This window comes from Thalia democratica, unplaced genomic scaffold (genome assembly GCF_965202585.1).
Source record: "Thalia democratica unplaced genomic scaffold, ktThaDemo2.hap1.1 HAP1_SCAFFOLD_1683, whole genome shotgun sequence".
Lineage (NCBI taxonomy): Eukaryota > Metazoa > Chordata > Thaliacea > Salpida > Salpidae > Thalia > Thalia democratica.
Window position 1 is genome coordinate 7,501 of NW_028140508.1, and position 10,000 is coordinate 17,500.

The following is a 10,000-nucleotide window of genomic DNA, read 5'->3' on the forward strand; positions in this document are numbered from 1 at the left end:
AAATCGCCAGACCAGCTGTCTTTGACGACACGCTCCTTAATTAAGAAACGAGTCGCAGGCACTTTCAAACTAATGAAAGGATCGGTGTGTTAAAGACCCTGAGACGGACGTGGCCCCAGGATTACCCGAGGCCGCAATACGCGTTCAGAATATCGATGCTCAATGTGTCCTGCAATTCACATTACTTCTCGGAGCTAGCTCCGTCCTTCATCGACGCTCGAGCCGAGTGATCCACCGCTAAGAGATCTCTCGTGTTAATCAATCTCAATGCAACCAAAAAATCGTGTTCAAAAAGAAGCGGCCGCGCCAGCACTTGCGTGCTGAATTATTACTCCCGCTGTCAGAAAGCAACGCGACCGAACTATAACAGTTACAGGGCTCGGTCCCTTCGAAGAAGAGACGTCGCTTGAAATCAAATTTCGATTCGTTAATGATCCTTCCGCAGGTTCACCTACGGAAACCTTGTTACGACTTTTACTTCCTCTAAATGATCAAGTTCGATCGTCTTTTCGAACACCGGCGAGTGCGTTGCCGCACGTACCAGGCTCAATCGGAGGACCTCACTAAACCATTCAATCGGTAGTAGCGACGGGCGGTGTGTACAAAGGGCAGGGACGTAATCAACGCAAGCTAATGACTCGCGCTTACTGGGAATTCCTCGTTCAAGGGAAACAATTGCAAGTCCCTATCCCTAGCACGACCGGGGTTCAACGGATTACCCGGACCTTTCGGCCTAGGGAACACACGATGATCCGGTCAGTGTAGCGCGCGTGCGGCCCCGAACATCTAAGGGCATCACAGACCTGTTATTGCTCAATCTCGTGTGGCTAAACGCCACTAGTCCCTCTAAGAAGTTGTCTCCGACCCAATGGGTCGAGCAGCTATTTAGCAAGTAAGAGTCTCGTTCGTTATCGGAATTAACCAGACAAATCGCTCCACCAACTAAGAACGGCCATGCACCACCACCCACAGAATCAAGAAAGAGCTCTCAATCTGTCAATCCTCGCTGTGTCCGGGCCGGGTGAGATTTCCCGTGTTGAGTCAAATTAAGCCGCAGGCTCCACTCCTGGTGGTGCCCTTCCGTCAATTCCTTTAAGTTTCAGCTTTGCAACCATACTTCCCCCGGAACCCAAAGACTTTGGTTTCCCGGAAGCTGCCGGACAGTTCTTAAGTTCGACACTGCCCGATCGCTAGTCGGCATCGTTTAAGGTCAGAACTAGGACGGTATCTGATCGTCTTCGAACCTCTGACTTTCGCTCTTGATTAAAGAAAACATTCTTGGCAAATGCTTTCGCAGTCGTTCGTCTTGCGCCGATCCAAGAATTTCACCTCTAACGGCACAGTACGGATGCCCCCGTCCGTTCCTATTAATCATTACCTCGTGCTCCGAAAACCAACAAAATAGAACCGAGGTCCTATTCCATTATTCCATGCAACATTATACAAGCGTAAAGCCTGCTTTGAACACTCTAATTTTTTCAAGGTAAACTTGCCGGACCACCGCAACACTCAGTTAAGAGCACCGCGAAGGCACCGACCAACAAGAACAACAAGGCCAGTGCTAGCCTTTCGACCGACCAACCTCGCCGTCCCTATATCCAACTACGAGCTTTTCAACCGCAACAACTTAAATATACACTTTTGGAGCTGGAATTACCGCGGCTGCTGGCACCAGACTTGCCCTCCAATGGATACTCGTTAAAAAGTTTAAAGTGTACTCATTCCAATTGCAGGACCTCGTACGAGGTCTGCATTGTTATTTTTCGTCACTACCTCCCCGAGCCGGGAATGGGTAATTTGCGCGCCTGCTGCCTTCCTTGGATGTGGTAGCCGTTTCTCAGGCTCCCTCTCCGGAATCGAACCCTGATTCTCCGTCACCCGTTACAACCTCGGTAGGCCGATACCGTACCGACGATAGTTGATAGGGCAGTTGCTTTAATGAGATGTCGCCAGCACTAGGCCGTGCGATCCGCAAGCTTATCCAGAGTCACCATTGTAACGACCCGAAAGCCGGTTAGTTTTGGTCTGATAAATGCGCGCCTCACGTCAGTTCGGCGCTTTACGCATGTATTAGCTCTAGAATTGCCACAGTTATCCATGTAAAAGCGTACAATCAAATGAACCATAACTGATTTAATGAGCCATTCGCAGTTTCACTGTACGTGAGCTCGTACTTACACTTGCATGGCTTAATCTTTGAGACAAGCATATGACTACTGGCAGGATCAACCAGATAACTATCCGAGGGCGTTTAAACCCGTTGCTCGACTGAGCGTTTTTACTGTATAAATACAGACCTTTTCTATCACTCGGCTTAAAAGCCTTGCGAACGTTACTGAAAGTCGGCGCCGGCCTTTTGCTGTTTAAAGCGCCAGCCCGCGTCGACTGCAGCATGCAGCTATACAACTGACTGTTCTTTCTCCCGACCAACCGTTTGCCTTCTGCCGGTTAACTCGTCAGCAGCAACACGCCATCTGTCTGCTGCAGTTACCCGCCTCGAGCCGTGCCTGCCTGCGTCGGCTACTCGTCTCGACGACTTCGCAAAGCTATAAGCCTACCGCCGCTGGACGCTTGTAGTTTTTCATACGCTGCTCCAATGCGTTTACATAGCACGTTCGCCGCCGCTGCAATAGCCGCGCCTCGGGTGCTAAACAGTAATGCTTTAAGCCCGCTTTCTCGTCAAGTCGACCGAACGCACAAACACGTCTCTCTCACTAGTGTAAAGTAATGCATACGTGTATGATGCTCAAATGTTGCTGTTGAACTTTTTTTGCCGATTTTTTCCGATTTTTTTCAATTTCTTTGTTTCTTTTCGATTATTTTAATGTTTTAAGCTTATTTATGCTACGTTTAAATGTTTTAATACTTTTTTATACTTTATTTAATATGTTTAAAAGAAATAAATAAAAAAAAATATGTATAAACTACTTTTTTTAATGTTTTAAATATATATATATTTATTATAAATAAACTTTATTTGTATTATTTTTTATTTAAGCGTACTTTTTAAATCTTTATATTTGTTTTATCGTTTTAAGCACATTGCGATAAATATAATAAACAAAAAATTGAATAAAAATAATAATAATAAAAAAAAAAAAAAAAAAAACATAAGCTTATTTTATATTTTTATTTTATTTTTATTTAAACTTACTTTTCAAACCTTAATACTCGTTTTATTTTTTTAAGCAGATTGCGATAAATATAATAAACAAACAATTAAATGAAAATAAAATAAAAAAATCAAACATAAGCTTATTTTATATGTTACATTTTATCTTTATTTAAACTTACTTTTTAAACCTTTATAGTTGTTTTATTTTTTAAGCACATCGCGATAGATATAATAAACAAACAATGAAATAAAAATAATAATAATAATAATAATAATAATAATAAAAAATCATAAGCTTATTTTGTATGTTTCATTTTATTTTATTTAAAACTTACAATTTAAACCTTTGTATTTGTTCTATTCTTTTAAGCACATCGCGATAAATATAATAAGCAAACAATTTAATAAAAGTAAAATAAAAAAATCAAACATAAGCTTATTTTATATGTTTCATTTTATCTTTATTTAAACTTACTTTTTAAACCTTTATAGTTGTTTTATTTTTTAAGCACATCGCGATAGATATAATAAACAAACAATGAAATAAAAATAATAATAATAATAATAATAATAATAAAAAATCATAAGCTTATTTTGTATGTTTCATTTTATTTTTATTTAAACTTACTTTTTTAACCTTTATAGTTGTTTTATTTTTTAAGCACATGGCGATAGATATAATAAACAAACAATAAAATAAAAATAATAATAATAATAATAATAATAATAAAAAATCATAAGCTTATTTTGTATGTTTCATTTTATTTTTATTTAAACTTACTTTTTTAACCTTTATAGTTGTTTTATTTTTTAAGCACATGGCGATAAATATAATAAGCAAACAATTAAATAAAAATAATAACAAATAAATAAAACAATACGGCTAAACTATAAAAAGAAAACTAAATAACTGATAAATACTTGTAAAACATTATTTGAAAAATGTATTTTGAAACACAACACGATTGATTTATAAATAATAATATATTTTTAATTTGTGTAGTTCATTTAAAGTAGTCTCCCTTTTTGCTTCTGGTTTTATTAGAGTTATATATAACAATAAATGGTGTAGTTTATTTAAAGTAGTCTCCCTTTTTGCTTCTGGTTTAATTAAAATTATATAACACATACTATAGTAAGTTAAATAAACTATAGTAACTTTATAAAACTACTTTACAAAATACATTTGTATAATTTAATAACTTTAAAATAACTATCAAGAATAAAATAGAATAGCTTTAAGTTTAGTATACAATTGGTATGTAAATTGTGTAGTTTATTGAAAGTAGTCTCCTTATTTGCTTCTGGTTTTACTTGAGTTACATAACGTTAAATAAACATACTTAATAAACGTAACCATCAATACTGTCATTTTAATAAAACTAAGTACAAATACATTGAATTAACATAGAACTTTAAAAAGCCTTCGCTAGTATCTGTTGGTAACAGTAAATAACCTATTATGACTCACAATACAGGAGTGCGAAATTTATTTTTCATTTGATTTTTCAGGTATTTATTTATTTGTGGAAATAAACTTTTTTATTACATTAGAAACTAATTGAATTTTTCCTATAACTATACCTATTATTATATTTAGTATGCTTAAAAGTAATAAAATGACACGTCGCGATTATATAATAAACAAACAATCAAACAAACAAAGAAAAAAAAAAAAAAAAAAACTATTTTTTTAAACTTATATTTCAACTATATGTCTTATTTTATTTTCATTTAAACTTACTTTAAACCTCTGTATTTGTTATATATATATATTTCAACACAATACGATTAAACTATAAGACAAACAACAAAATAAAATAATCACATTAATAAATACACTAAGCAAATAGCTAGAATAAATATAAATAGTTCAATATATACAATATATTTCTTCCATTTTTAAGTTACTTGTTAAACATATTTATTTAAAAATGTTTCTTTAGAATATAAAACTAACAGTTCTACAAATAAAGAAATTAAAAAGCCAATACACATAACACTAACTTTTCATAAATTAGATATGCAAATATGAACAAAATAGTAACTAAATTCTAAAGCTTTTGTAAACTGTGAACTTATAAACTTATAATAATAATTGCATATTCACCATTCACAATAGCTTTTTATTTAGTACACAACTGGTCTGTAAATTGTGTAGTTTATTGAAAGTATAATCCCGTTTTGCTTCTGGTTTAAATAAAGTTATACAACACATACTAAAGTAAATTAAATAAAGTAATTCACTACTATCGTATTAAATAAAACCAATTTACAAAATACATTAATTTAAATTAAAGTGAACTTTGAACTTATAATAATAATTGCATATTCACTATTCAGAATTTCTTTAAATTTAGTACACAACTGGTCTGTAAATTGTGTTGGTTCTATTCAAGTACTCTCCTTGTTTGTTTTGTTTTAGTTGTATTTATTTTTAGATACTAGCACATTCAATACACATAATAAAGTAAACCAAATAAACTCTATTAATTTAAACTAAGTACAAATACATTAAGTTAATACAAAACTTTAAAAAGCTTTTGCTAGTATCTGTTGGTAACAGTAAATAACTTATTATGACTCACAATACAAAAGTGCAAAATTTATTTTCGTTTGATTTTTCAAGTAGCCACGCTTTTATTTGTTTTTGGACAAAAAGACTTTAAAGTTTTAGTATAAAAGACTAGTTGTATTAATTTTAACTCAGAAAATTGTACTCTACAAGATGGTGCCATTATTTTTTCGATATCTCAAACTGGTCAAACCACTTTTTTAGCGCTCTAATTGGTTTAAACAGCAAATAAGCAAACAGCAAATAACGTTATCTGATTGGCTAAGGTTTTTGTTTGCTAATAACTAGAATTTTCTTTTCTTTTAAGCGTTAAAGAAATGTAAATAAACGAGTAATAAGTATAAATAGGTCAGAAAGAAAAATAGTACAAAAAAGATGAATTCAAAAAGCAAAGGCCTACGGCACGTGGTATTCCCAAGCGGTCACCCATCTAAGTACTAACCACGCCCGACACTGCTTAACTTCCCAGATCGGACGAGATGGGGTGTACTCAGTGTGGTATGGTCGTAGGCGTTTGAAGGCGTTTACAAGCCTTTATAAACCCTTCGGTTTATTTAAAAAACCTATTTGCACTTGATTTACAATCAATTTGATATTTTAAAATTATTCCTTATAAAATTTTAACCTGAATTAACTTTTTTTTTGTTTTTTTAATCAACAGTTACTCCCAAACTGTACTAAAACTGTATTGTAACTGTACAAAAGTGTTTGTTTAAATAATTGTTATCTATAAATTACCTAAGACCAGGAAAAGTAGAAGTAAAGTTTATTGAATTATTAAATAAATAAAATAAAATCGTAAAATAAAATAATACAATATGTTTACAATTTGTCATTGATCTATCCATTTATGTTATTGCATTACAAATACAAACATTGCATACATTCAAGAGTATTATTCATCAATCTTTTCAATATAATAAGTTTTAAATTTATATTTATTTTTAAATAATTCCTGACATTTTAGATTACCTGAGATTTTTTTTTAATTAAATTAATTTTAGTAATTAAATACTTGACGTTCTATTTTGTTTAATTTGATAACTCAACCATGTTTATTTTTTTTACTAATTTAAAAGAACTATTAAACTAAAAGACATTACATACAGCTTCTAAAAGTTTTAAACACCTTAAAAAATATTATTATTTTAAAGATATATTAAAGAACTAAACAGATATTACTCCTAAAAAATCTTGTTAATAATATATAAAAAGTACTCAAAGTCAGACTCGGAAATATATATACTGTTGTATATCTTACTTGAAGTTCACTGTAATTGACACTGTATAACAAAATTATAAAAATCAACCTATTTATATAGCAAAATATTTCTTTATCTTTGTCGTGGCGCGGTGGGTCAGTGGTCTTATCAGCTGACTCATAAGCAGAAGGTTGTAAGATCGAATCCCGCTAGTCGTCACGAAACACCACTATCGTTCAATGTTCGGGCTTCAAATTCTTTGAGATTATACTGTACTATTTATCTATCTAACTAATCTATCTAACAAATGTTGTTCAATCTAGGTTGTGGGTACTTGGGTCGAGTAATGCCTTTGACTTACAATCTGTTGTGGATTGACAATATTCCTCTATCTATCATTAAACAAATCTATCTAATAAATGTTGTTCAATCTAGGTTGTGGGTACTTGGGTCGAGTAATGCCTTTGACCTACAATCTGTTGTTGATTGTCAACATTCCTCTATCTATCAATAATGATTATATTCAATAATAAATGTTGATTAATTCAGTTGTAAGAAAACCAGTGCGCTGGTTAGGTTGGGTAAGGCCTTCGACTTACAATCTTGGGGATTATCAACGTTCATCACAAGTACAGTAACGATCTCATTGAATTTCCAGTTGGAACATAGGATTGTAGTGGTGGCCTACTTTGTAGGTTTTTTGCCTAGTTTGTTTTTTGCCTAGTAGTGTTTGCCTAGTTTGACAAACTATAGTATATATATTGTATAACTTTACTTGTATTATTTTTTATTTAAATTACTACTTATTATTAAAGAATTAAATTTTTTTAGAAAAAAAAACTATGTATTTTAACTAATGCTTATATTATATGTTTTGTTTTATTTTTATTCAAACTTACTTTAAACCTCTGTATTTTTTATACAATACGATTAAACTATATAACAGAAAAATAATTAAATAATCAAACTATTGAATAAGCAGTTAATTAGTGTGTTTTTTTATGCTTCTTTCATTTTTAACTTACTTGTTAACCATATTTCTTTTATTAAAGTATAAAACTAACAGTTACTAAAATAAAATAATCATAAAGTCAATACACAAAACACTAACTTTTTATAATTTAAATATGCAAACATGAATATAGTTATGAATCTATTATTTATTCAAATAGAATTATTCAAAGCTTATAATTATAAAGCTTTTGTATAATGTTTCAATTACAGTGAACTTTAAGTAAGATAAGTTTTTTTTTTTGTAATAACTACAAAATTGGTATTTTAGTTTATTATTAGTAACTAAATACTTATATTTATTATATTTAAAAAAAAACATCTATACTAACTCTAATTTCAAAGCATATTAAATACAAATTTTACCAACTAAATATTTATTTTTATTTTAATTATTATAACTTTCAAACATAAGCTTGTATACCTTATATACCTATATACCTCATATAGTAGGCTTGACATAACATAACATTATTTAATTCTTTTTGTTTGAAATAAACTCATTTAGTTATTAGTAAATTACAACATAAATGTTTATAACAATATAACTAAGATTTAGCTTTTGAGTTAGTAAACTTTGATAGTTTTCTTTTAATAGTTTAATAATCTTTATTTAAGTTCAAGCAAAATTGCTATATATTTAATACACATACAAAAGTAAACTAAGTAAACGTAATTCAATAGTTTCTATTAAGTAAAAGTAATTACAAATACATTAAGTTAATACAAAACTTTAAAAAGCTTTTGCTAGTATCTGTTGGTAACAGTAAATAACTTATTATGACTCACAATACAAAAGTGCAAAATTTATTTTCGTTTGATTTTTCAAGTAGCCACGCTTTTATTTGTTTTTGGACAAAAAAACTTTTAAGTTTTAGTATAAAAGACTAATTGTATTAATTTTAACTCAGAAAATTGTACTCTACAAGATGGTGCCATTATTTTTTCGATATCTCAAACTGGTCAAACCACTTTTTTAGCGCTCTAATTGGTTTAAACAGCAAATAACGTTATCTGATTGGCTTACGTTTTTATTTGCTAATAACTAGAATTTACTTTTCTTTTAAGCGTTAAAGAAATGTAAATAAACGAGTAATAAGTATAAATAGGTCAGAAAGAAAAATAGTACAAAAAAGATGAATTCAAAAAGCAAAAGCCTACGGCACGTGGTATTCCCAAGCGGTCACCCATCTAAGTACTAACCACGCCCGACACTGCTTAACTTCCCAGATCGGACGAGATGGGGTGTGCTCAGTGTGGTATGGTCGTAGGCGTTTGAAAGCGTTTACAAGCCTTTATAAACCCTTCGGTTTGTTTAAAAAACCTATTTGCACTTGATTTACAATCAATTTGATATTTTAAAATTAATCCTTATAAAATTTTAACTTGATGTAAGTATTTTTTTTATTAAAACCTTTTTTTTTGGTGTTTTAATTACAATTACTCCCTGTAACTTTATTTAAGACTTTGTTTAAAAGATTGTTAACTATATTCTATATTAAATACTATGATTAGAAGTAAAGTTTATTAAGTGATTAAACTAAATAAAAAACAATGTTAAAATAAACATGTTGTGTTTAGTTTGTTTTACTATTTCTCATTGTTCTATTTATAGATGGTTTTGTTTTACTTCAAGAATATTTATAGTTAGTTTCTAAAGAATATCTCATACTACATCAGATTTTACGATTAACTTAATTTTAGGTAATAAAATATTTGACGTTTAATTTAATAACTCATCTATGTTTATGTTATAAAATAATAGTATCTAATACACATACATTATAATATAATAATATGTATAACTAGTTGTTTTACTTTAAAATGAATAATTAAGTGGAAGAATTAAAAGAACTCACATTTTTGAAGAGAGCGTGGAAAACCAGAATAGTCTTTTAAAACATTTATTAAATTATCGATAAATATAGAATACAATAGAATTAAACATATAAACGTAACTGTGGTTGCTTAGAAACTGAACAAGAAAATTTTTAATAAAAATATAAAATAGTTATTATATAGAATTAAAATAAAATAAAAGTAATATAAATTATATTTTTAAACTAAATAACAATTCACGAGCAATATTAGCGCATA

General features: G+C 30.4%; 4 non-coding genes across 4 annotated transcripts; all 4 read right to left on the reverse strand.

The window, feature by feature from the left end:
- Positions 1-93: 93 nt before the first annotated feature.
- On the reverse strand, positions 94-246 carry LOC145848800 (5.8S ribosomal RNA). Its single transcript, XR_014372162.1, has one exon. It is a non-coding gene; the product is annotated as a 5.8S ribosomal RNA (ribosomal RNA).
- Positions 247-428: 182 nt separating this feature from the next.
- LOC145848794 (small subunit ribosomal RNA) lies at positions 429-2,236 on the reverse strand. Its single transcript, XR_014372157.1, has one exon. It is a non-coding gene; the product is annotated as a small subunit ribosomal RNA (ribosomal RNA).
- Positions 2,237-6,083: 3,847 nt separating this feature from the next.
- On the reverse strand, positions 6,084-6,202 carry LOC145848788 (5S ribosomal RNA). The gene has a single exon (XR_014372152.1). It is a non-coding gene; the product is annotated as a 5S ribosomal RNA (ribosomal RNA).
- A 2,855-nt stretch (positions 6,203-9,057) lies between these two features.
- On the reverse strand, positions 9,058-9,176 carry LOC145848799 (5S ribosomal RNA). The gene has a single exon (XR_014372161.1). It is a non-coding gene; the product is annotated as a 5S ribosomal RNA (ribosomal RNA).
- Positions 9,177-10,000: the final 824 nt, after the last annotated feature.